Raw genomic sequence first — 26,993 nt, forward strand, 5'->3', positions numbered from 1 at the left:
TTGGACAATAAGAACACAAAATAAGTGAGTTCATTTGCAGAAATCATTTTAGAAAAGCAGTGACTTGAGACCTGAACCCTTTGGCTGCTCAGTCTGAAGTCCAAAGCCCAGGAACAGTGCCCAGGGGGAAAAGTGGGCAGGATGCAGGGGCTGGGGCCGGAAGACGTCGGTGACCCCGTGAGCTCCCTCAGGATGCATCTGCTGAACTCGGGAACAAGGGAGTGAAGACGACTTTGGAGTGGATGCGCGTGGTTCCCAGCATCTGAGACCTCCTGATGACTTGCTTCGCGCTCAGCTGGACACAAGAACTGAAGCTCAAAGGCTGAGATCTGGGCTGAAAATCTACAAGCAGGAGCCATCGGCCTGCTCGTAGCTGCTGGACCATGAAGCTGGGAGAGCACGGAGGCAGGCGTGGGGCCACCACCATCAGGGAGGCAGGGGAAGACGGTCACCCAAGGACCCGATGAACCACCAGATGGAAGAGAGAGGAGGGTTTCTGCAGGAGGAAGAGATAGGCGGTGGCAGGTGTGGTGCAGGCAGAGCTCCCGGGAAATGAAGGCTAAAGGGCACCTGTCGGCTTTGCAGTCAGGAGCCCGGGAGGCCAGGACAATTTCGGGATGGAGGGAGAGCTACAGCCGTGGGCTGACAGAGCACGGGTGTACACGCCCATCTCATCACGAAATCAGTACAATCCTGAGAAGGACCAAGATCACCAGTCCGATGTGCCCACGGCGGCTTGCTGGGGGCGGGAGGCTCAGCCCACCAACCCAGGCATGAACTCAGGGCAGGGCCTCCAACCAGGGCTTCAGCCCCCAGGACACGGAGCAGCAGCAGAGGGGATGGGGCGGCCTTTCTGGAAGACACACACTCCCGCTCTGGCTCATGGGACAGTCGTGAAGGTGGGGCGCACCTTGCTGCGAGGGTGCCCCCCGGAATAGCGCTGAGACTGCGGACTGGGCAGCAGCTTGGCCAACCAGGGGGAATTCCCGTTAAGATGTCCCCAGTGGGTTTTCTTTTGTTGACCACAGTTTTTGAGGACAATGAGCTCATATTCGTGAAAAAAGAGCAGGGACAAACCAGATGTTACTGTGAAAGTAAACGCTCCCAAAACACATCACCCTCATAAATTGACGACTCTCCTGCCTTACAGATAAACTTCAAAATGTCCTCATAAGTATGAGAAAAATCCCATTAATAATCTTTGTGGAATGTAACCCAGTGAACTGGTAATTGTACACGTTTGTCCTGTGGTCTCATGTTCCCCTGCTGAGCGAAGCTAACAGAGTGATTATCCCTTGAACCACTGACCCCATTTCCCCAAAGCCATGAATAATGGTAGAAATATGAAACTGTCTGTTGGAAGAATGAATCTGTTGATTTTTAAATGATGACATCAATATTCTATATTTCCAAATTCGGGTTTCCCCTCTCTTACTTTTTCTGCTGCAGCGTAAGTAGGTTTCATAACACTCCTGTGATCCTGTTTATCAGACAGGCACGCTGATCTGTGCTGCTGCGCTGAATGACACCATTACAGGCCATGAAAAGGTTAGTGTTTGGAACCTTTGTGCTAGTCAAGCTCCCGAGGTCATTCGGTGGGATCAACTTCATTACATTTCAGTTACCAGTGAGGGGATGTCACAGAGGAGGGGCCTAAGGGCTTGGCCCCACCCAGCCCTGACAGACCTGAGCTTCCTCTCAGCCCAGGTCGCCTCCTCTCCGCAGGTGGTGGTGGGGGGAGTCCCTTTGTAAGGAGCAGGATTCGAATTCCAGGTCTGAATCCTGGGAGAGGTGGAAGTGGAGAAGCCAGACTTTGACCTCTTTAATTAGCAGCACAAGTTGGGCGTGGCCAAGTTCAGTTACATAAACGCAGAACCTCAGTGTCGGATAAAACCAGCTGAAACGCCCCATTTACTCTGCCTTCGACCCGAGCGGTGCCCCTCACCCTGTGCAGGGCATGGGGTGGGGAACGCATTCCGGCAGGCAGACGGCTCCCTCAGCATTTCGCCTCCTGGGTCGTGGACGTGAGCCCAGGGCCCAGCGGGCAGGGGCCCCCCCAGACTCAGTCTCCCTCCTGCTCACCTTACCAGAAGCAGCGGCCTGCTCCTCTCCTAAAATAAGCCCCTGATCTTTGAACTGGAACACTCTGAATTACTTAGTATCACCGAGGACTCACCATGGGCATTAAAAATTCATCCAATACTCATAATGATTCAAGCAATACAATTCCCTGGAAGGGGCCCAGTGACAGACTCTGCAGGTGACCAGGGGCACAGCTGCTGCGGGAGCTCAGGTCGGGGTAGCTGAGCGTCGGGGCTCGGCTCCCGGAAAGGAGCCCTCAGGTTTGGTGCATCTGGTCCGATGCCACCTTTGCAGACAGGAACTGGGCAGGAGGAGAGTGTCACCAGGCAGCAACAGTCCCACCCACACAGCGCAGGGGCCTGGCCCAGCCCTGCTCACCTCCTCCGGGAAGTACGTTTCTGTCTTGGTGACTTGACGGGGCTCTGTCTCCCCAGAGTGTTAACTTCTCGAGGCAGAGACTTGGGGCGTTTCCTCCACGTGTTACCCCAGCACCGAGTCGTGTCCGGTTCCCAGGTCCTCCACCGGCCTGACGTGTGAGCACATCAAACAGAAGATTGCTCTGAGACGGAACGAGTCTCTTCCTGCTCACAGGACAGGAGCTGGGCACTAGGACACAGATGACTGGGATGTGGTCAGCGCACTCGCTGGGAAGTGTCTGGTCTGCTGGGAGAGTGTCTTTCCCGGTCCGGAGCCCACTGAACTCCAGGATCATCTGCAAGGCTGTGGCTCCAAGGAGCTGGAAGCGGGGGTTGCCCAGCTCCTCCGCCAGGTCCCAGCCATGCGTCCGTGCACCCTGGATGTGAGGGGCAGGCGGGGCAGGGCTCGGGCGTGTATATCCAGCACGTGTTCACGTTTCACTCTGTTCTGCACAGACCCCGAGACCCGGTTGCCCACCGCGCTCTGCAGTCTTGGTTGGTGTTCTTATGTGCTATTTTTAACCATTTGCTCTTTCTGCCTCAGCCTTTTAGGAAATGAGCAAAACAGAAATCACCCGTCTTCAGTGCTCCGGAGCCTTAAATGATGAAGATAAGCAACAATGTCTCCTGCTTCTTTCTTCCTCTTAATCAGTGGAATTAATTTGTAGACTCATTTTCATTTGGATATAATGAGTGAAAATTGCAGGCATAACCATCTGCCACCCTTCTCAGTGGCATAATGTCTTGGATTTTTCAAAGAGGGGAAAACGTTGGCTTCTATGGCAGCATCCATGTTCTGTGCCCATTCTAACATTTTCTCTTTTCTCCTGTCTTTTGGCAGTATCTGTGTCCTCTCTTTTTCATAAATTTAAAGTGCCATTTAATTTCTAGTAGGAAAAAAAAGTTACACCCAAGATAATCTTCATCCTCAAACACACTTAACAAAATAATCATCCAAATAATCAAAATTATACACAATAGAAATTCTATATTAGCCCAGAATACATAGATTCTGTTTGTTTTCCTAGGTTCTTCATTGAGTAATTTTAGTAGTTGTAACTTATGACAAGCCCTCAGCTTGGGCTCAGCATGGGCCGCATGGAGGAGCCAGTCTCAATGCTCAGGATGAAATTCTTGTTTAAACCTCAGCTACTGGGATGGTCGTCATGTTGGTAAAAAAGTCGGGAACCGAGGTTTGCTCACCCTCAGGAGGGAGACGACTGTCCTCAGGACCCTCGCCCGTCCACACGTTTCTGTGTCCCTCTTAACTGTTTCCTTCTCTTCTGTGAATCTGGGTGGAGACAAGATGGAAAAGGAGGGGATAGGAATTGAGCCTTGGAAGGGGGTTCCCTGTGTGCGGGTGGGGCTGGGGAGAGCAGGGCTGGACGCTTTACCTCCTTGTTCAGGATGGTGGAACTGGGAGGACTGACAGATACTAAAGGCAGTTCCCTTCACAGTGTTCCTTTCAGATGTCTTCCTCATTGCTTCCTTCCGTGGGGGGCACGAGGTCCCGCGGGTGTGTGTGGCTGTTTGGAATCAGTTATGTGGAGTATATATGGTGTGTAGGGTGCCGGGGAAGGAGAGACGTGCGGTCCGGGGGCTTGTTCTGCAGTGGACTTGGGGGAGGAGGCAGGACGGGGCAGGAACAGAGCGAGGGCTTCAGAGCCAACTGGAAGTGAGCCCTGCCTGTGGCCGCCTCGGTGGCGGGTCCCTGGGGGATCACATTTTGAGTGATGGTACTTTAATGCTAATTGAGCTTTCTAGCATTCCAGGGCCCAGAGGCTCTGGTTGTTCTGGGAGAAGCAAGCCCCCCAGCTCCCACCCCCACCAAAGAAAGGAATCTGTGATTTTACCAATTCCACGGGGTGTCTGGTGGAGCCAGGTGTGAGCTGGGCGGGCGCCCGTGCTGGGAGAGGCCTCTAGGTGGTGTGGGTGAGTCTGTGTGCAGAGAGGCCTCTGGGCCGACTTTCCCTCTGGCTCCGGGTGGGACTGGCAGTCAAGGGAGAGTCAGGGAGCCCGTGGAGCAGGAGGAGAGGTCCTGACAGCCGAGAGGCGCCTCGCCCGCCCTGGCAGCTCCGCCGGCCACCACCACACCAGCACCTGCTTCAGGGACACGGCGCAGCGGCCACCTGAGTGGCCTCGGCAAGACGTTCCTGGCTTTCCTCACGGACCACCTTCTGCTTGGATCGGAAACGGACTCTCCCATGGGGTCCAGGTAAGCCTCGCCCTGGCTCTTGGTTTGCTAAACTCTTGGGCTGTGGGTGAGACAGCCGTGTCATCTCCAGAGACCACCTGAATGCATTTTTGAAATGCGTGTCATTTTTGGGTTGCGTTTGAACAAGCTTCCTGGTGACTGTGCGTCTGCTCCTAGTTCTGAGACCTGAGGTTGTTCCTTTGTTTTCAGGAAAACACCACCAACCCCATTTGCTATTGGCTGTGCATTTGGCTGAGGAGCCAAACTGTGTGTGTGCTCAGCGGGCTTGAGATTTCAGCCGGGGTCTCTGGGAGCCTGAAAGGGAGCTGCTCAGGTGGCCCCAGGCTGGCAGGCGGGGGAGGCGCACAGGGCTGGGCACGCTGGGCTCTGCTGCTGCACGCCACTGCCGTCCCTTGAGCCACCCCCCAGGTGTCGGTTTGAGTCAAGTCTGAGACGGAGGTCGTGGCCCTGTGTTTTGGGGGAGGGTAGGGGGAGAGGGTGGACGTGTACCTGGTGATTACAGCTCTCCCTGCGGCCTAAGGTTTCCACCTTCTGCCCGGATAGAGTGGGCAGTGTGGGCACACCCCACGGTCACTGCATCTACTCCTCGGAGGCCAGAGGTGTTCGGGCAGCGGGTCGGCAGGTGAGGGGTCTGAGAAGGACGGTTAGAACAGTCCGGGCTGGAGTGTGGACATGTGTTGGCAGAGCCTTCCGTCAGGGAAGTTTGAGGGACTTGGAGGGACACGGGTAGGAGGTGGGGACTTAGGAAAGGGCTGAGGAGGGGGCCAAGGAAGCCAGACCTCCCCGCCCCCACCGCTCTCAGCCGCCACCGCCTAGCGGTTCGATGTTGGATTCTGAGACACTTTCCAACCAAGTGTGAAACTGCAGTGAATTCAAAATATTAAAGAGGTTAAAAAAAAAGCATAATGAACTAAAGGAGTAAAGGGCTCAATTCAGATAACAGAAAGGTTTTTTGCTCGACTGGAGGCTCTGAGATTTCTAAGCCACGGCCACTTAAAACCTCCCAAGTGTCATCTTGGCAGAGTCCACCGGAGTCCACCTCATCAAAGCTGGGGGATGAGCCCTGTGTCCCTTGTCACTGGTGGGGGGAGGCAGACGGCCCCGCCGTGGGCTGGGGCAGCAGGGGTCCCTGCACACCCCTCACTCTCTCCCCCAAGTGAGCCAGGCTGTACTGGGGCGTAGTTTGCGGTAGTCCTGGAAGCACGTGTCTTTGGGAGGAGAAAGTAAATAAGATTTCCCTGAAACGTTTGATTTTCACTCTCTGGCTATGACCCAGTTTCTAAAAGTAAACAGTGTTTTCATTTGTGGAAGATACAGACTTGTGAGGCTCAGACGTGTCGGGAGCTCACCCTCTTCCTGGAGAGTCAGTGTCCCCTGCCCTTCATAGCACCACTGGGGAGGGCAGCCCTGGTCCCCGCCCCCCGACCTCACAGGCACAAACCACGCCGGCTCTTAACTCGGGAGCATCTTCTCGACAAAGTTCCGTTGGTCCCAAAGGACCACAGATGAAAGCCAGGTCACCTGGGTCTTCTTCCTGGCTCCAGGTGAATGAGTTTTGTGGTTTCAAAAAAAAAAAAAATGGAGTTCATTCTCAAGGAAATGCCCAGGAGCCCAGCTTCAAAGGCTCGGGGAAACCTGCAGTTCAAGCACAGGAGCTGTAACCAGGGTGGCGCTTTGGGAGCCCGGCAATTAAGTGGCTCAGCCCCGCGGTCTCCCTCTGCCCCCCACCCAGCCTCTGGGGTCCTGCCTGCACCCTCGCGGCCCCAGTTTCCTCAATTATCCAGCGGACACCTGCCTGCTCGTTGCTTTGATGCTGTTTTCGGCTCTGCCGTGGTAATTCCACCACCGATAGCATCATTAATTAGCTCACATTAAGCTCATTTGGCACATTAGGTCAATTAGGAAGCAGAGTCCAAGCCCTGGCCTCTGAGCGCTCCTCCCGGCACAGCGAGGTCGGGCTGTCACTCAACCTCGAGTTATTATTTCCCTAAAAAATAGAGTGAGGGAAAGGAACGGAGTCCAGGCACTGCGTCCCCTCTGCCTTTTACAGCTTCATGCACGTCTTCTCTGCTTTTCAAGTAAGGGACTCGAGGCTTAGAGAGGATCAGGGGCCCGTCCAGCCCCGCAGGGCCGATGACACTGTGACCCCAGCCACAGCTGCCGTGGGCAGAGCACCCGGTGCCCAGCTGGTGCAGAGGCCCTCTGTCCCCACCTCTGGGGGCCACCACCAGCTTCAGCAGGTGGGTCTCGGGTCCCAGTCATGTCGGCCCATACACCACGTTTCGTTCTTGGGGGTCACCCCAACAGATGTTTGGTGACAGGGAAACTGCGGCATTGCTGTGTGTCTGTAGCAGACACAGCTGAACACGGGTAACTTCAGGTGGTTCAGTCTAACACAGTCCAGCGACTAAGGGAAATTTCCAGTGGCCTCGGGGTTCAGGCCTCCCAAGTGCACGATGTCCCCCGTCAGTACAGGTGAGACTGTGCTGCATTTACTTTCTCGTCACTGTCCATCCCAAGGTCACCAGGCGTTGCCCAGGGCGGGTAACCCCACCGGATCAGAGCTTAGGGACAGCTCGGCCCGGGTTGGGAAGCAGGGTGGGCCATCCCCAGGCGGTGCACACAGGACCCCAGCACCCCAGGCGTTTGCGGGGCGTCCTTCGCACGTGCAGGGCACTCAGTACAGACATGGCCAGTGGACGGGTGGGTGGGATCCTCTATGTCAGAGAAAGGTCACCAGTTCTGCTCACACGTCGAGTCAGAGTCAGGGACACAGGGACAGGGAGTCACGCCGGCCAACGCGCAGGCAGACACAGGTGCCCGGGTCGTCAGACACACCACTCAGCTCCAAGCTGGGCAGCAGCCCAGACCTCTGCCTGGGACCCCTGGAAATGCCCCGAGGTCTGGGCACATGGTTCTCACAGAACTAACCACCCGGAGGCCTTTTCCATCTCCAGCAGACGGATCAACGGGAAATGAGAAGATGCCCTTGCGGTGAGAGCGTGGGCACGACCCTGCGTCAGGCCTGGCTCTGCACCTGGCGCGGAGGGACCCTGCTCGCCCATCCCTCTCCCACGGACTCAGTGCCACACGCTCAGCTGTGCTGTTTCTAGACCCTCAGGATTGACACTGCTCAACCCTTCAGGGGCTGGATTCAGAGGCCGAGGGTGAGCCCAGACTCTGAAGTGAGAGATTAGCCTCCTGAAGCAATGGGGAGAGATTTCTGCCAGCAGCTCCTTAATCCTGGCATAAAGCACCTTCTCAGGATGTAAAGACAGACACGCGCATCCCGGTTGCAGACGCGAGCCAGAGGGCGCCGTCTGGAAGCTGTCAGGCCAGATCTCTACTACGAACAGGTTGGTGTTGCCGAATTCCAGTTCCGCGTTTCCTAAACATCACGCCCAAGAGAGAGGAGGTTGGATGTCATGATGGTTTTAATGTACATTCATTCATTCGTCCAACAAGTCATTCTGAGCATCTGCCCCGTGGCAGGCACTGCCCGGGACGTGGGGACACGACAGCACTGTGGGCAGTGGGGAAGTGCCCCTGCTTCGTGGCACTCCCCTTCCAGTGAGGAAAGAGGAGCCATAGTCCTGGGACACGACTTCAGTAAACCTAGCACTGAGAAGAAGCACGCCGGTGAGCAGAAAAGAGCCTGGGAGAGAGTGAGGGGCCTTTCGAGAGGACGGAATCTTGGCGGGGGGACCCAAGAGGTCTCACCCCAGCAGGAGGGCAGTGTGGCTACAGCAGAGGGAAGGTGGGGGTGAGAGAGGAGACCAGGGGGCAGAGTGAGCAGAGCTGGAGGCCACGGCGAGGAGTCTGGGTTTCACTGAGGCCGGTGGGACTGCCCAGGCCATCCTGGGACCACCCGTGCCTACAGCAGCCAGGTGGTGTGTTTTGAAACCCAGCTCCCATGAGCTGATCTGCAGGTGGCCTCCTCCTGAGAGCACAGGTGGGGCTGGTGGGACAGAGGTGGCTGGTGGGGCTGGGGGCTGGTGGCAGGGGCAGTTGGCCTTTGAATTCGACATCTGCTCTCTTTGCAATTAATAATGACAAAGGGGCCCCTTCTGAGAAAAATTTTGAAGACTGATGTGAAACAAATGCTTACATTTTTAGAAATCTCAAACCAGAAAGAAAACACTTAACATTCTCGTAGAGTCAAACATGGCCCTTCCAGCCCTCCTGGATACTCCAGCGGTCAGCCCAGAGCTCCGAGCCTCCGCCAGCTCCATGCACTCCCCTGCCCCCATCACTGGGAGAGATGGGACATGCTTCCCCGCACTGGGAGACAGGCAGGGCTGGGCGGGCAGAGCAGTGCCCTGACGGTCAGTCAGGAAGCCTCCTCTCCCGGCCGGGTGAGTTGCCAGGGAACTGATTTCGAGCTGGGGCTTTAGTTCTGGCTGGACAACTCAGAGTGGCTCCGTCCACTCCACACGCCCTCATGGAGTCGGGGTGGCCCTGGCCGCAGGACCCATCCAGCACATGGACACGAGCACGTGGCAGGCTCAGTTCACTCTCATAACAGGGCCGTGGAGATGTTTTGGGCAGGAAGGGACCTGTCTGTGGGAAGTGGGGTGGTGACAGCTCATGGACGGGTCCTGAGGGAGGAGCCAGAGGGGGCCTCAGTGGCCTGGCATCCGGCTGGGCTCCTGACGGTACCGGAGACCACAGCACGGTGGGGCGGGCTACAGAGGCCCGTCGGTGTGGCAGGTTTTGTTTACCTGGTGGAGATGGCTTCATGGGTTACTGTTATGACTGAGGTCCATGTTCTTGCCTAACGAACATTACCACTGGCCCAGAAAACCCTAATCCTTAAAAATATTGAAATGCACTTTTTTAAAGGACTCCCAAGGTTCATTTTCTTTAAGATGTATTTCTCAGTAATGGCTCAAAATGACTGTTCCTAAAACTTCTTGTCCATAATGAAGAAAACCAGTCAGAATGGATACTGTGGGGCTATTTAGATGCTCCCCCCTCCGCAGAAAGCCGGCCTGTCTGCAGAGCGCAGCCCAGAGGAGGCTGCGGCGGCGGCCCAGGGTGGCACCTATAAATGGCACGAGGTCTGCATGGCATGGTTTTCTGCTGCTGGGCTGTGTCATCTGTGTGTCACTGTGTCATCTAAAATCGGCAGGACTCCTTTACAGTCTTACCTCATTCTTAGAGGGGTTTGGAGAGAGACCCGTCCCTGAGGTGTGTGAACACCCAGCGGGCGTCTGACTACGCGGTGGCCTCCGGCAGGGCCAGTCCAGTCCCCACGACCCCTGAGGTCCTCGCAGTGTCTTCATCCCCCGTTAGCACTCGCTTAAGCCACTTTGCTCCTCACCTGGTGGACGGAGGAAACCAATGGACGTCCCAGGGACTGGGGATTCTTGGTTTTGAGTCAAATCTAGAAACTGAGAGACCAAACTTTTCCAAATGGCTGCCAGTTGGTTTCCAACCTGAGGTTTCCACGTGAAAGTCATCATCCAACAGACCACACACAGCTCTCTGCGCTGACCTCAGCTCCTGGCTTGGGGGTGGGGGACGACGCTCGAGAATGTTACCCTGATGGTTATCTGAGTTGTTGCTTTTGAAGGCAAATATTTATTTTGTGAAGATTGCAAAACTCAGAACAGTAGAATGTTGGGCTCTCCTTATGTTTACAGGATCAACAGAATCGAGACACCGACAAATGTATCCGTGTTCCTTAAGGAACTGGCTGTTTGCCTCCCGCGGCATCAGTTAAGTAAGAGCAGGGCCTGGAGATGCAGGCCTCCGTCGGGCTGAGCATCCTCCCACTGCCTCCCCGGTGTCCCCTGGAGCCTGGACCCTGAGTCCGGGCCGGCCGTCCTATTTACCTGCAGGCACTCTTCGGTCTCCCTGGGGGCTTTCTCTGTGCTCCTGACCTTACCCAATTTCTTACAAGAGGATCTAAAAGAAATAGGCCTATCCTCTGCTCTCATGGCCCCACGATGGAAAAGAGAAAGTAGGACAAACAGCCCACAGTTACACAAACAAGAGGACACACTCCCCTGGGCGCCAGACTCCGCTCAGTGCCTCTGAGGACGGGGAGCGGCACCGGCACCAGCACGCGCCTGGCGCACGGCCGGCGCTCAGCCAGCCTCTGCTGGACACGCCAGCCTGTGAAATAGACTGTCGCTCCTTCTCGAGTGCGTGGCCGAGGCTCAGAGGCGAGCGACCCCAGGAGCGTGTCCTGCTGGGACCTTCCCACCCGGACCTTCCCTGGGCTCCTCCAGAGGTTAGATCTGGGATGGGGCGGGGGCACTGCTGCAACGAGATTTCACTTTATATCAGAACCTTTCAGAGGTGGGGAGATTTAGAGATTTCTGAAACCCTAGGCAGCGCTGAGCTCCGAGACCCCTCAGCAGACGCTCCTGCCGGCTGGCCGCAGAGCCTGGGCAGTGGGCCGGGGGCAGAGGACGCTGCACAGAACCTTCTCCTTCCAGCACTGGGCCGCCTTTTCTCCCAACGGCAGAATCAGGGTTGCAGGGGGCCCAAGCTGTGTTTGCTTCACTCCAGAAGCCTTCCCTCTCCTTGGGTGTCAGGTTGGACGGAGCCACCGAGAAGCAGGGCTTGGGAAGGGGTGCTGGGCTGGGGCAGTGAGGAATGAGGGCAGAGCGCAGCCTCCTGCCCGCGAGGGACTGAGCACAGGTCCTGCTCCGTGTGTGGGGCTGGAACCCGGGCGGTCCTGGCCGTCACGACCACCTGTTACCTGAGCTCACTCGTGGGATCGTGTGCGATAAGGCAGGCAGAGCCCTGAGAATGGGCTGGGGACCGTGTCGGCCCTTGGCACACTCGGTGTGCACCCTGGGCTGAACTTAATACCAGCTGGGCCTCTACTTGTCCATTGGAACTTTGGTTTCCTGAACCCAAGCCTGTCTGAGGGGTCTGCCTTTCTCTGGAGCAGCCTGTCGGTCTGGCCAGGATCCAGAATGGCCCCAGACCCTGACTTATGGGGCAGGAGTCCTGAGGAGGACGGGGCAGTGCTGTCCCCACCAGCAACACCCTGGCCACACTCCAGCCACACCGGCCTCTCTGCTGCTCCTCACATGCGCCGCAGCGCTGCCCCTGCTGTTCCTTCTGCACAAATGATCCTGCCCAGGACCTCTGGTGCCGCCTCCTCCCCCTCAGGTCCCCGTGTCACAGACACCCCCATCCCGGCTGCACTCTGTGTAAAGTAGCAGCTCCCACCGCAGAGCGCCTGCGTAAGGCGCTGCCCACAGTGTCAAGTAAATATCACGGACGGCGCGAGCCTAGCCTTGGCGGGTGACCGTCGCTGCAGGGACAGGAGGCGGGCTCACCCTCACCTCCAGAAAGGGGACTCCCGCCTGTGCCCTGAGGGCCACCAGCGCAGGTTTCGGGGAGTGACTCTGGTGAGCCCGTGGGATCTGTCTGGAGTCAGTGAAGCAAGTCTGGAGGGGATGGAAGAGCTGAGGTTAAAGAACAACCAGGAGACGGGACGCAGCTGGGTTTCAGCTGGAGAATGCAGGACGACCCCCACGCCCACCCTGTGGTGCCCACAGCACAGGTGCCCACGGCACACGCACCCCAGGCCTGGGAGGCGGGCATGGGGCCCCATCACACGGTAGGGCCACAGCCCCCCCAGCACGGGAAACACATTCAAATGAAGAAACTCCACTGGAAGGACCAGCTCTGCCTCCTAATTAGTGTAACCCCCGGTGGGAGGCAGGAGGGCTTTTCCTCCCCCAGCCCCACGGCTGACGCCTCCCCGCCGTGGGCCCTCACTCCACCCTTCCCCCCACTTCACTCACTGTGTTTTGGACAAACAGCAGCCCTGAACTGCGCAGTCCCTGCCCCAGAATTCCTGGGTGGGGGTGTCTCTGCTCCCTGGGTCGGGTGTGTGTGAAATGCGACAACCAAGTAGCTGGGCTGAGGCTGGGACCATGCTGGGGAGTGAGGCGCGGGCAGCCCCCTGCGGCCCCAGCAAGGAGGGCGGTGGCGGGCTGGTCTGACTCCCAAGCTGGCTGGAAGGTATCTTGATCCACAGCGGGAGAGGTCTGCCCCTGGGCGTGAGTGATACTGGCAGGAGGAGAAAGAGATGGGGTGTGTGGGGGGACTTCGTGTCATCGGTGGCCCGGCATCTGGGAGTTGGGTTGAATCTTGTTTTCCTCAACGCTGAGCGTTTTTGGAGCTAGCACCAGTCGGCTTCAGGAAGCAGTAGCCGCCTGAGCCCCGCAGGAGATGTGGTGTCTGCTCCCCGCCCTGCGGGTTAATGGCTTCCTTTTGGAAAGCTTTCAAACTGTGCTCATTTGCGTCCACATCATCTGCTTCCTTCAGCTCTGTGTGCGGATTGTTCTGTGGGTTTAATTCAACCAAGTTTGTAGCTGTGCTAACAAATCCGTGGACGCCCCCTGCCTCCAGGAGGGACTTTTCTGTCTTTCCTCTGCCTTTCCTTCGAGCCCGTCTCCACACTGAGACGCCCCAGCATCAGGACTGCCTGCGTGGTGTTTCTGCTGCTCCAAACCCACTTCCTACGACCATCCTTCACTCATGCCAGAATCTGGCAAGTTGGTTTAATCACCCCAGCCTGTGCCCCCAGCTCTCTCCCGGGCCTCTGGGGCTGACGACCTACTGCCTGCCGAGAGCGGTGGCCCTGCTCGGGGCGGGGAGACCTGTGGGCACACATCCCCCTCCTCCACTCAGGGCAGTTCCCACCCCCTCCACCAATGCTATGAGCACCTGCTGTTATGTGGGGCCCAGCTGAGCCAGACAGAGGAGCCCCAGTCCTGTCCTCGCCGCACTCGGCTTTCCCAACCCTCCAGCCCACTCCCTGCTCTGTTTGGGAGGCTCCTGCATGGGCGGCACCAACAGGGTCCCCGGTGGATTTGGCCAATAGAAGTGGGGGCGGAGGCCAGAGGAGGCTGGTGGTGGCAGGTCACCCTCACACTGCTCCTGCTTCTCTCTGCCTAAGGCCTAGCTCTCCACAAAGCACCTTGTAGGAGCCACTTTTGGGTTTGGGGCACAGGTTGCTGTGTTCTGGGCATGCCCAGCTCAGAAAGCTCTAGAAGAAAATTCAAGAAGGCCAAGGGGAGACCGGGCAGGAGGTGTCCCCTTCCCGGAGCGGAAACTGTACCCCCTTCTCCTGGCCCACGTCCAGAGGCAGGAAGGCCTGGGAGCTGAGATGGGCCTGGGAGTCAGGCCACCCGTGTCCAAGGCCGGTCTCCCCTCGGTGACCCTGCAGGCTCCTCACTCTCTGAGCCCTGAGACCAGTGACCTCACCGCCCCTTCCTCATCTGCTGTGGGACAAGCGGAAGGCCACCCCCACCGAGGTCTTGGAGCCTTTCATGGGTCGTTCTGTCCTGCTGAAGGGTAGCTATTTCCACCAAATGTGTTTGGTCTTGTAGTTGATTCCCAGGATGAAACATTATTGTTCAGAGAGTCTTCTTTTATTGGAACCACTAACAAATTAAAGTGCATTTTCTGAACTTATTTTAATGATGTGAAATTCTAGGCTTATAGAAATTCTAGTAACATTTCTTTTACTGAAGCCTCAAGTAACCACTGCCCTAGTTTTTCTGCTGGGTTCCCTGAGTGGGGAGAAACTGGTGATGCCCAGAACCCCAGCTCTCAGTGAACCCTGCTCCCCCTTGGAACTGACAAATGATCATGCAGAGTGTGGACCACCTCTGGCCAACACGGCTCCCCAGGCCTGTCCGGTGCCTCCATGTGGGTCTTGCCCCGCCGGTTCCTCCAGCAGGACATCGGGACTCTCCCTCCAGCTTCAGGGCTCAGTCCCGCAGCTCCTGGCTGCCAGATCTCTGAGCTCACATGCACAGATGAACAATCCTGAAAGGGCTCCTTGTCCTAAGCCTGGTTGCAAGCCCTCCCCTGGCTCCTCCCACCCCGAAGAAGAACTTCTCCATCCTCACACGCACCCTGGGCCACGGGGACGTGCAGGCCTGACTCCAAGGGCCTGGGTGGGCCTGAGAGTTCCAGCTCTAAGCAGCCCCGTCATGGACCGTTGTGGCTCCCCAGAACGTGGTCATATGGCAACCACTCCATATGGAGGCCCCAGCCCCAGAGCCGGACTCTCCCCTTCAGTCCACTGCCCCTCCCTGAGGTCCCCCACTGTCCTTTCCCGTGTGGAGTTGGACCGTCCTGGGGACCCACGGGTGCTGGTTCCCCTTGACGCCTTCTGACCGGCGATGTCATCCCGCTGGGCACTGCTCTTCTGTTTCTATCCTTCTGTCTCTCCCACTGGACGGTGAGGCCCTGGGACTGTGGCTTCTCATCGTTCACACCTTTTGTATTTCTTTCAGCACCAAGATGCTGCCGGCTGTGCATGTAGTAATACCTTTTCTTCAGGGACTCAAGGTGAAATTCCCACACTTAATCAAAAATTGGTCTGAGAAATAAGGGGAATAAAGTGCGAAGCTGCAGCAAACTGCCCCACTTCATAGCCTCGCTGGCTGTGTTGCAGCTGTCTGCTCTGAGCGACGCCCGCTGCACCCCCATCCTCAGGGCTGGGACCCCTCTGTGCCGAGGCCCCGCTTGGGTCTGGCCCCATGAACGTCTGAGAAGTGCCAGCCCCCGAGCCGGCTCCCTGTCCTGTCCTCCCGGAGCCGGAGCTACTTCAGCCTCACACCCGAGTCGTACAAATCAACGGGGCAGGGAGATGGGCAGTTCCACGTGGGGTCTTGAGAAACAGACTCCGATGTGTATCTGAAGAGTGGGGCCAAGGCAGAGAGGAGAGCAGAAGCAGAAGGGAAACGTCAAACTGGTGCTACCTTTGTCCCCGCAACCCCGACGGGGCGGGGCCCACGGGCTTGTGCCTCGAGACGGGCAGGTCCCGGAGGTGGTGCAGAGGTGCCCCATCTCGGGGCCGTGGGGCGTCCGGCTGTCGGGGGGCTGAACCCACGGCTCCCGGAAACTGAGCAGTTTATTCAGCTTGCGACCCAGGACCTGCCAGACGCATCTGAGGGAACGAGATACTTAGAGGCACTTTTGAAAAGCACGTTTAGGACAATCAAACGACTTCAAGTCCTGCAGAGGCGTGAACTTAAAATCTTCTGGGTTATCTTCTCTCCGAGGCCCAAATCCTCCTTCTCGGAGCCTGGGCTTCCCAACGGCGCAGCCAGGCCCAGGGCCCCTCCCCTCGAGATCCCCAAGGACTGTGCCATCATCCAGGTGCCTCGAATCCAAGGCTGGGTGGTTTCCTGAGTCCGGTCAATGTGGCGTGTGTGCACGGTGTGTGGAAGGCGTGCTGGCTGGTTTCTCCCGCAGCCAGAGGAAGAGCCGGGACTGGACCTTGGAGCTGGAGGCTGAGGCCAGACGCACTCTGGCGGGGGGGAACGGGGGAGTTCTGAGACGCCTGCCCCCAGACTCCTGTCAAGGGGGAGACGGGGAGCTCTTACTGGCCCCTCGGCCTCAACCCCAGCAAGCGCGGGGCTTCCTGTGGGCCTGACCCCTCACCACTCCTCACAGTGATGACCGAGGAGGAGAAACCTCTCTCAACAGACACGAGATGCTACGACCCTGGTTTTCAAAGTTTAAACAACCAAACGACTTTGCACCATTAGTAAATGAATGGTTTTCCACCCTAACCTCCTGCTTCTCAACTTTCCACACATGTGTATATGTACCATGTACATAAAGCAGATCGGTGCAGTGGAACGTCACGTGTGTGACCCTCATGCAGTCTTTTTACTGTTGGAGCCGTGCACCCGGGAGGCTGGAAACCTGGGAGCGACTCCATCCCTCCTCAGGTGTCCGTGGTCGCTGAATCACCCGGGAACCTGGTTAAGAGGCAGATTCTGATTCAGGAGACCTGGGCAGGTGGAGACCTCACCCTTCTAACAGGTGACGCTGAGGTCGCCGGTCTGTGGACACATGTTGAGCAGAGAGCAGGCTTGGGTCCTAACCCATTGGAAGCTGTGATCCGGCAGCCTGCCTGGAGGAGGTATGGCCCGGGCCAGGCTGAGGGATGTTAACCCGCTGCTGGGTCCAGGGCTGAGGCTGCTCTTACAACTTCAACTCCCTTCTCATTTGCTTCTTACAAAAGCTGGTGTTTAGATAAATACCACCCACCACAGGTTCCAGTTCCTGATCTGTTGCTTCACTGTTTTACAACCTCGGGTTCCAGTGTGTAGGTGAGACCAACCTCACCGCCTCACGTCAGTCCATGAGGACAGATGGGACGTCCAGGGCCGGGCTGGAGGCTCCACACTTAGACCCAGGCCGCCCTGGCACTGTCGAGGCTCAGAGCCACTTCCGTGTGCTCCTCCCCCCGCATCTCTCTGTCCATGCATGGTGAGCTCGGCTCCCCCCACGTCCACCTTGCCTCCACACTCTGTGGCTGCAGGCGGTGGGGGGGTCCCACAAAGCCACATCTGACAGGCCTTAGCACCGCTAATCTGCAGGGTTTCCACCCTTGGCCTCCGAGAGGCCGCTGCTCCCACACACGCTGGTCCGGGAGGGAGTCTCATCCTGGCGGCTCTCGAACAAGCAGCTCCAGTCTGGTTTAACTCCGTAGACCGTGTCGTTGGAGGCTTTGAGGAAAAGGGGGAAAGAGGTTGGTTTATGAGGTAAAATTTAGGCAATTAAAGGATCAAACTCACCTTAAATTTTTCTGCAAAGGCACTTTCGCTCAGTGCCCAATTTCTTTCAAGTTTTATAACCACCTTGTTTGGCAGAAAAATCAGGAAGTCACTTGTTGCACTCAGGACTGTTACAAGCCTCTTTGATAACAAAAGAGGATAAAAAGACAATCAAGAAACCCATAAACACTCGCTTTGAAGACCAGAGAGCAGCAAGACTCCCCATCTAGCCCCCTCCAGCCTGCGGGACCTCAAATCCCGGCCCACCGCAGCCTCGGGGGACATGAAGTTCTGAAGCAAAAGAAAATTCTACCTTTGATATTCTTAACTTTTTTCTGGTTTTCTCTGTGAAATATGAACCCACAGCTGACTACCCCAGGGACCTGATCTCAGAAGTACTGAGTGCCCGGGTGGCCCTGGGGAAGGGGTCCTGCCTGCTGCCCCTCCTTGGCCCCAGCCACGTTGTGGAGCTGCTGTCCTGTGTGGATCAGCGTCCTCTCCCAGGGCCAGTCCTCCCCCTGCTGCCTTCCAGGGCCAGCTCCTGGTTCTGCAACCTCACGTGTAGCTCAAGGGAGGGTGGGCCACCTTCCCTCCCCGCAGGCAGAGCCACAGAGCGGAAGCCCCTCTCCTCCGTGCCCAATGACAGCGTGCCATGGCCGGGTGCTTCTGAGACGAGATAGGGTTCCCTCCGTGGGAACAAACCAGAGACAGCAGAGCTGCCCGCTGTTACAGCTGGCATCCTGATGTCCAGGCTCTGGCCCCCAGGACTGCACGGGGGCCCAGCGAGACATCAGGTGATGGACCCCCTGTGTCCCCAAGAGTGTCACCTCAGGGGGACTCAGCCTGGGAAGGGCTCCCGAAGTCAGGCGGCAACTCAGCGCCGCCCTCACCCACTGTCCGTGTGCTTATTGTAAAGATCACCCAATACGATGTTAATAACAAAGATGGAACTTGAGTGGCTAATGAAATGCTACGCGGGTACTTATTCGAGCTCTTGAAACTTAACACGTGACATGGAAGCTGGGGCAGAAAAGGCCAGGAGGAGAGGCTTGCTTCCAAGTCAGTCTGCTCAGAACCCTTGATGTGCTCGCGGCCTGAGCCCCATCCACCCCGGACCAGGGTGGCATCAGAGGCACTCACTAGGCCTGTTAGGGGCCCAGTCGGAACGGGGGAGCCGTCACTCACAGCCTGAATTTTACAGCCTAATTTAATTAGCACTGATCTGAGGTTGCTAGTACCTGGTTTTTCCAGTTTTCAGGAAATATACCTTTGCCTGGGGGTGGGGGTGAGCGGGTGCAGAAGAAACAGGTTCGGGGAGGGGTGGGGAGGGGCGAGAGACATGAAAGGCCCAGTATTGGATTTCACCTGTGAAGTGACAAAACCCTGCGCTCCCTGTCTTCACCTGCCATCCTGCGCGGGGAGCCACACCCCTCCTGCATCAGACACCCCGTTACCATAAACCCAAGGAAGGGCAGGCTTCCTCTGCAGAGGACCTGAAAGCAGGATGCAGGGGCCACCAGACACCCGCAGGTAAGAGGGACAGCCCGGGTCCTTCTCCCACCTGTGGGGGTCGGAGAAGGCCCGTGAGGGCTTAGCATCGCCCTCGTGTGCAGTGCGCCTGTCGAGCGGGGACCTGTGCCTGTGGTTATTAAAGGACATAACTGACCCCGGGGCTGGGAAAAGACAGTCCCGGAGACAGTGTTTAACTGTCTGTGGGAACTAAATAAAGCGTAAGCTTTTAGGAAGTTAGTGTGAAATAAGCAGGTTGTGCTACTGGGGAGAAAGAGCCTCAGATTCTTAAATAGATAAGTATTTAAATAATAAGCTGAACTTTACGGGGTTTAATTGGAATGAATGAATTACCCCTTATTCTAAGGGGTGTTTTTGTCATGCTGTGTGGTGTGCAGAACTGTCTGCAGTCGGGGGGGCGTTGATGGAGAAGGACCAGGTCTCTTGGGAGCAGCCCGGCCCCGGGCGGGGGCCGCGCGGGTGGGGGGGGGCGGGGAGGACGGCTAACAGACCGTGTCGAGTCCAGTGTGTTGTGAGCTTCTGTCTGGATTTATTCCGTGTGTTCTCCTTCCGGGAGTTGGTTTGCTATTTGCTGCTCCTTTTGCTCATAGACGCTTAGTTCTTTAAATAGGAGCCTCTTAGTCGTCAAAAAATTACCCTAATTTCAGTCACTGGTTACCATGGGGTTTTCCAGAAGCGCCTGTCTTGCTGTTCAGAGTGTGAGCTTTCATTTCCCACCTTTTGGGTTCACACCATTTGCGAGGGGGATGAGAGAACAGGTGGGTTGCTGGAGGCGGCTGTGCAACGCACAAGGATGCGTTTCATCTGGAGGTCAAGCGAACCGGGTGTGCGTCCGACGGGACACAGACCCGCCGTGGAGAAGCCCTGAGTCTCGAGCCCCGGCTTCCCCGGGACTGAGGCTCTCCTCCCATCCCACAGGAGGCCAGACGGCCACCCAGACAAACTAGATATCTCAGAACATTCACGAAGTGGAGAGGTTGAAGGACTTTCTGTCCTGCCAGTGGGGTAGCCACTGGCCACACATGTCTGTATGTGTAAAACGATCAAGGTTAATTCACATGGAAGACTCTGTTCCCCAGTCACATTAGCTGTGTTCAGGTGCTTAGCCACACATGTGGACAGTGGCTGCCGTACTGGACTCGCCGGGCTAAGCCGCTGCATCTTGTGGCTGAGGAAGTGGGTGGAGAGGGGAGAGCAGGAGCGGCCAGGGCTGGAGCTGGCAGGACCTCGCGGCCTCCTGGTCCACCGTTTGTCCAGGGGCCTTGGGCACCGTCATTCCCTCCTCCCGCCCTTGGCTATTCAGGGTAGAAGAATGGAAGGGCCCCTATTTGCGGGGGGTGGGGCGGGGCCAGGCCCTCCCACGAGACCCTCAGCCTGGGCATTGCCCCGAATTGGTCACAAGTCCTGAAGGCCCTCAGGTTCGTTCTGCTCTCGCAGTCGACAGAGTTTTATCAAGTCTCTGGAAAGTCCTCTCGTAACCGTTCGCCTCCTGACTACCCAGGAGATACCCTGCCACAGTTTTGTAAGATGAGAGCACTGGGGTCATGGGGAGGGGGTCCCACTGTTTCTCACAATCACGTGAATCTTCAAGGATCTCAAACCAGAAGGTTAATTTCTAAAATTTCCTCTTGTAGTTCTTACAATTCACATCTTCTTAAAGTTAAGAATGTCTGCTCTGGGCACCCCAGAGACAGATTGCAGATGGCCTTCAAAGGCATATTGAAACATTGAATTTTTTCTCATGGCTCTTACGAACGTCCACTTAACCAGATTTGGAATTTGTGAGATCTTTTCACTGATAGAAGCCACTTCACATTTGCCCAGAACGTCATTAAGAAACTTCATGGTGCAGTTTCCCAAACTCTGAAGCATCTCTGCATGTGGTCTCCGCTGAGCTAAGTTAGGGCCTGGAGACGGCCTGGCGCTCCTTCTGGGCTGGCCTAAGGGGGACCTGAGTGACTGGCCAGCCTTGACCGCCAGGCAGAGCCACAGCGTTTGGCTCTGTCAGGTTGCTGCTGTGGAAATGACTGGCAGGAGGTCAAGCGCCACAGCTGCTTCCCTCGGCGTCCCCGAGGCTGCCCCCTCGCCCCAGGACAATGCCAGGGTGTTCGTACATCCTTGTCGTAACCGATAAAGACCGAGGGGCTCTGAATTTGAGCTTTTAATCCCATGTGACCATGAGGTGGTGGTATGCTGGCCTTGAGAAGCGTGTGCGTCAGGTCGGGCTGGGATGGAGGCGCAGCGGGGCCGCCAGGAGGCGGTCGTCTTGGGCGGGAAGTTCCGGTGCGAGTCCCGTCAGCCCTTAGTGGTTGTGCGAACAAAGACAGTTGACCTGACCTCTTTGACTCCGTTTATCTGCAAGACACACAACAACCCCATGGTGTCATCAGATTGTCACAAGCAGTGACTTGGGTTAAGATGACGCTGGCAAGTCCCAGAGCAGCTGAGTCTGGGGAGGAGCAGGTGCAGGTTGTCCTCAGGGAGGGGCCCCAGACCTCCCGACAGGCCGCCCCAGGGCCATCGAGGAGCCCAGGGCCCCGCGCGGAGCTTCCACAGGCTGGGTGTGACCCGGACTCCTGCCTTGTTGAGGAGGGAGGGCGTCGGACATGGTCCTGTCCTCCTGCTCTTCTCTCTGGGACTCTGACCCCTCCCAGGACCGCAGGGCTCAGCAGTGGGGTCCACTCTGCGGACTCTGCACCCCCTGCCCCCACATCTCTGGGTCTCAGACCCAGCAGTTCTGCCACGGGGAGTGTGTCTAAGGGGACAGTTAGCGCCCCTCACGCTGTGTTAATTCCGACGTTGTGACATTGATGACAGTAGTCAGAGACACCGGGATACATGTGACTGTCAGACCGTGGGGTGCATTAACTGCTCGTGGCCTATCCGTGCAGTGGAATCTGAGTACGCAGCTGTGTCCCCGAGCAGGATGTGGCGACCAAGGAGATGCTCGTTAAGTCGTTAGACAGAAAGGATACAACACGCAATACACAACACGATTCTCAGTTTCATGTGCATATGAAATTTTAAAAGTGTATCAAAATCTCAGCAGTTCCTGATGGCAGGACTCTACATGACTTTCAGGTTTCTTCTTTATACTTTTACATACTTGAAGGCTTTCTATAGAGTTTTTATAGTCAGGAAAATGTGAAAAAATGGGGGGGAAATCTCAATGACTGAGGCCAGGTGATGTGGGCACGGCCCACTTTTCTGTTTGCAGAGGGGACAGTGGAGGCAGAAGTGAGCCCCCACCAGGCCCCTCCCCCACACCCCCTGAGTTCCAGAAAGCACCCGTTGAGAGACCTGGTGCTCGTGAGGGGCTAGGCCGGGCCGGACTGCCCCTCAGACCCCAGCCCACTTGTCGCTGGCTGTCAGGAGACTCCCCGGGCTGCCTTCCTCCCTGGTTGCTGGCCGGGGTCTGGGGCAGTGTGTCCTCAAAGCGCCAGCCCCTCCGTTAGTACGTCGTGGAGTCACTTCACGCATGGAGACCAGCATCCTCCCTGGATGGGATATTGAGTGCGCAGTTCCATGTGCAGCAGAGAAGTACCAGGCCACGGCGCGTGCGTGCGTAAATCCTCTTACACTTGGATGTGTGTGTACTAGTATTTCAAGAGGGGGCCCAAGTCCCGAGGTGAAGACCCACGGAGGTTTTCATATGCTGTTCTGTGCCAGGCGCTATGTAACCACGCCTGGCTCGGTCTGGGGAGAGCCTCGCCGATCCACTGAGACTGCCCACCAGCCCCGGCCACTCTGCCTGCTTCCAGGGCCGCGTCCTGGGGGCACCAGCACTGCTGTGGGCCTGGCTGGACGCCCCGAGGGTTGTGGGACCCCAAAGCTCCTCAGCCCAGGGACTTCCTTTGGAACCAGGGTCCCTGGGAACCTTACAGACTGAGCCATCTCAGCACAGGGTTTGAACATCACAGAAAAGCAGAGAGAGGCAACGTTCTGGTCATGAAAATCCAGGAGGCCCCCACCCGGGCCACAGGGAGACCCCTCGTCCCAGCTCCTCCCGCCTGGGGAGGCAACAGTGACAGCAGATAGCTGGGTCCACTGCCCTCCCCCTGCCCCACCCTGGACTGTGTCAGCATCAGCGAGGGGCTGGCTGGTGTCCGTGTTTCAGACCCGTCTCCGGGCATCAGGTCGCTGTGTCCCTGCATCCCCAACCTCGGAAAGTCCCATGTCCCTCTGCGCCCCTCTTTCTCCGGGAAAGCACATCACCACCCCAGCACGCCTCCGGCTCTCCAGCCTCCAGCTTCCAGCCATGGAGGCCACCCCCTGTGGGCGTGCGAGGGTATTTCTTTAGTGGCTGCAGCTCCCGGACTTGCACCAACTGCTCCGTCGACCTGCCCCAAACCTGCAGTCTCCCCTCAGCCAGCCCCGAGCCTGGAGAACTGGCTCTCCCCGGTGGTCTTTCTGATTAAGGTCACAGCATCCCGGGCAGAAGCCTCACTTTAGACCCCCGGGTCCCCAACCGCCCCAGGGGATCCCAGCAGAAGGCTGGATGCCCGCAGGCCTCTTGAGCACCGGGGTGAGGGTAGGGGAGCAAGTGCCCAGCTGGGCTCCACCTTCTCTCAGTGAGGGTCAGAGACCCTGGAGTGGCAGGGTGGCAGTGAGGTGCCCGCCAGCTGTGCATCTTGCTCCACCCCCAGGAGCCCCGGCCCCAGCCCGCTGCACGTATTTGATGTTTGGGTTTTTTCATTTGCTGAAGGAAGGCCTATTTCATGGTTATTAATGAAAGTGATCGTGATACTGCGTGCACTTTTCTTGGATTATGTGGTCGTTATGAGATGAAGAGCCCAGAACGGCAGTCTGGGGGGTGTGAAGACCGGCGAGTCCTGACAGGGAGCTCAGGGCAAGGTGTCGGGTGCAAATCCACCTTCAAACAGCCGGCTGCATTCCAGACTTCAGAGACACTGCTTTGTGCTAAGTTGCTTTCTTCCCCTCCCCGTTGCCGGGCCTGGAGGAGGATGAAAGGCCAGGGGCGTGTGTTCCTTCAGTCTGATAATGAGGGCGAGGCCTGCGGGCGCGCTAATTTGGCAGCTCCCGCACTTCCTGTAACAGTTTTAATTTTTTTTTTATCCAAAGGCTGCTTAAAGACAAACATTTTTTGTTAAACTGCTGGTCGCTCATTTTCTGCAGGAACCGTGCAATTAATCTTGTTTATATGAAAGAGACAGGTTGTCTTTGCCAGCTTTCCTGAGCTATAATTAATGAAGATCAAAAATGTTACCAAGACATAGTATTTAGCTGAATGCAGATGAGGCTCAGCGACAGCTGCCCCTTAAGAGGGGCAGGGGGAGGGCCAGGACCCTTCCATTTGGAGGGGCTCGGATTCACGGGAAGTGTCCTCCGTCACCAGCCCCCACTGGCCCGGAGAGATGGGTTTGGAGGTGACGCGGTGCCTAGTGTCCCTTCAGTCATGTGCCAAGTGCAGTTGGAGGTGGCAGGAGTCTCCCCGCTTAGCTGAGGAGCCGAGTGTCCTGGCCGCGGCCAGGCTCTCAGCCATACTCAGAGAAACCGAGGCCTGTGGCTGAGTCACTCAGTCTGGGGCTGCTCCCTTTTCTGCTGGGCCTCACAGCCTCAGGTCCCAATTGCAGAAGTCCAGACGAGGAGGAAAATGCAAAACAAATCGTAAACCAAAGATTTTCATCAAATTCTGATGATGCCAGACAGGAACTGAGCAGGTGCCAGTCAGCAAAATCTGCAGGGGAGGGTCCGTTGACCAGGCAACCAGTCTCTAACCAGACAAGCACCCTCTGGCCTTGGGCGGCATCTCAGCTGTCCAGGAGGACCGAGGCAAGCGTGTTTGAACCCTCGGATCTGAAAAGCTTGGTGCGCGGCTTGTGGGCAATAGGCCAGGATGGGGGTGGTCTATCTCAGTGCACCAGGAACACCCGGCATTCAAAATCAGGCTGGGTCCTTACCTGAAACCAAACCAGAAGTCCCATCTGAGTTAAAGGATGCTCACAGGCGTCACTCACATGCACCCAGTCTCAGCCATCTCATGCTCTTTAACTCCGTCACTGCACCTTGTGGGTTGCTAAGAAGGATATCATCAAACAGGCATAAAGCCGATCAGGCACAGTATTTGTAATAGTGAATATTGGTCAGATATTAGAGGATTAGCTGATTTAACTATGCTCCATCCATTCAGTGGGATACCTTGAATCCATTAAAAAGAATGGGGTTTAAGACTCATTAAGGCCACAGGTAAGGAAGAAGATAAACCATAAGCAGCATGTAAACACTGCTCTCCTAACTTCATTTTAAAAGATATCTATGTCGGTACAAATAAAAGACCAAGAAAATGCGTCAGAATGGGTGGCTTATGGTTTTTATTTCCCCTTTCTGTTTTTCTTTTGTTTTCTAATCTTTTCATAAATGGAAAAAAATTCCAAAAATGGAAAATAGCTTGTATTCACCGGCACTTTCTATGCACCAAGCACTGTTATAAGCACTTGATACATACCGTCTCACTTAATCCTTACATTCTGAGTGGGTTCTATTAATACTCATAATGTTACTAATGAGACAACTGAGGTACAGAGATAGTTAATCTGCGCAAAGTCACATAGCTTGTAAATGATTGAACCAGAATTGGAACCCAGGAAATCTGACTTCAGAGTCCTGTACTTACAATCACTACAACGCTATTACTGAAACTAGTTGTGAGTGCTTACCGAGGGGAGGTGGGCCAGCCACTCACAGCCTAGTACAAATTTCTGTACAAAATGGTCTTCCCAGTGAGGGAATGGGTTGACAAAAGTGGGTAAAACCCCAGATGAAGCGTAGATCTGCACGGGCAGGCATTGACTAAGATGGAGGGGGAAGGCAAATGTTTCACAATTTTGCCAAGAGGAGTTGGTGGGGAGTCATTTCCCAAGCATAGTTTCAGGGCTGATGGCTGCGTCAATGTGGTAGAGGCCATACCCACCCAAACTTAGCAGGATCTCCAAACTTCAAAGAGGGCAAGTGGGCTTCAGAACATCTGTGAAATTCCATTAAGTAGTGAACCATTCAAATCAGAAGCACTTTAAGAGAAGGAAATTGTGGTCCATTTATCACAGAGCTAATCATAACCATCTGCCCAGGGCACCACCATCCTCCTGCTGGTTCTGGAATAAGATCCTTGTTCTGAAGAGGAAATGGTCCAGTCCAGGACACAGATTTATGCCATTGAAATGCCTCCAGTGCTGTCTGGGCTGCTGTAATGGACGGATTTTATAAAGCAGATCTTCTATAGCATACCAGTACAGTGTTCAGCATTCAATAAAGCATTACCAGACATGAAGAAGAAGGAAAATGTGACCCAATAATCCAGGAAAAAGTAGACAATAGAAAGAGACCCCCTCCCAAGACAACCCAGATGTTGGAATTAATGGATAAAGACTTTGGGACACCCAGTATTAATATGTTCAAGGACTTAAAGGAAAAGGTGGACATAATGAGTGAGCTGATGGAGAATCTCAGCAGAGATAGTGAAAGTATTTTTAAAAAAGAAATTCTAGAACTGAGAAGTACAATATGACTTAACAACATGCAAAAGTTGTAGAAGAAAGAGGCAGCAAATTGAATTCTGATCAACTGAAATTGTCTAGTCTGAAGAAGAGAGGTTTAAAAAAACATTTCTTATGTCCTCCTATTATTTAGAAAGTGCTTATCCCCTACCTTGTGTACTTAATGGAAACCAAATCCTGATGTTCAAGGCCCTTTGCAATGACTGTCAAAACTACCTTCCCACTTAATCTCCCAATACCCTTCATGAGAACCCACCATTCTAACCAAAGCAACCAAGAAACTGCCCTACGTTTTACCTCCTTTCCTTAGCCTTTCTGTGTACAGCACCTAGACTTGCAATTTTCTGCCATGTGCCAGGTCCCTAAGACAACATCAAATGCCACTTCATCCATGAAACTCTCCTCTGGGTGCCAACCAGCAGCAGGGCTGTTTTCCTCTTTTGATCTCGTCCTCGCTGCCCCCCACCAAAAAAAATGAAAAAACAAAGTAACAGCAACAAGAAAAAACCTATGTGTGTGCTTCCTTATGGAAATACTCTTGATTCTAGCTTCCCAATCATTTGTCCACTGTCCAAGCCGCCCTGTTAGGCTGTAAGAGCATCAAGGGCCTTACTTCTCATTCTTTCATTCTGTGCGACACCCCGACAGCCCTGGGAGGAGAGTAGTGTTTGTTGAATTA

General features: G+C 55.7%; 1 protein-coding gene across 2 annotated transcripts in view; it reads left to right on the plus strand.

The window, feature by feature from the left end:
* The first annotated feature begins 18,671 nt into the window (after nucleotides 1–18,671).
* The window catches only part of EDAR (ectodysplasin A receptor), a 46,515-nt gene continuing 38,193 nt past the window's right edge, over nucleotides 18,672–26,993 (plus strand). For both annotated transcript variants that reach the window (XM_072951205.1, XM_072951206.1), the window contains exon 1: nucleotides 18,672–18,800. The gene's annotated coding sequence lies outside the window, so the exon portion shown is untranslated. The remainder of the gene's footprint in view (nucleotides 18,801–26,993) is intronic.

The sequence above is a fragment of the Vicugna pacos genome, chromosome 28, assembly GCF_048564905.1.
Source record: "Vicugna pacos chromosome 28, VicPac4, whole genome shotgun sequence".
Classification (NCBI taxonomy): Eukaryota; Metazoa; Chordata; class Mammalia; order Artiodactyla; family Camelidae; genus Vicugna; species Vicugna pacos.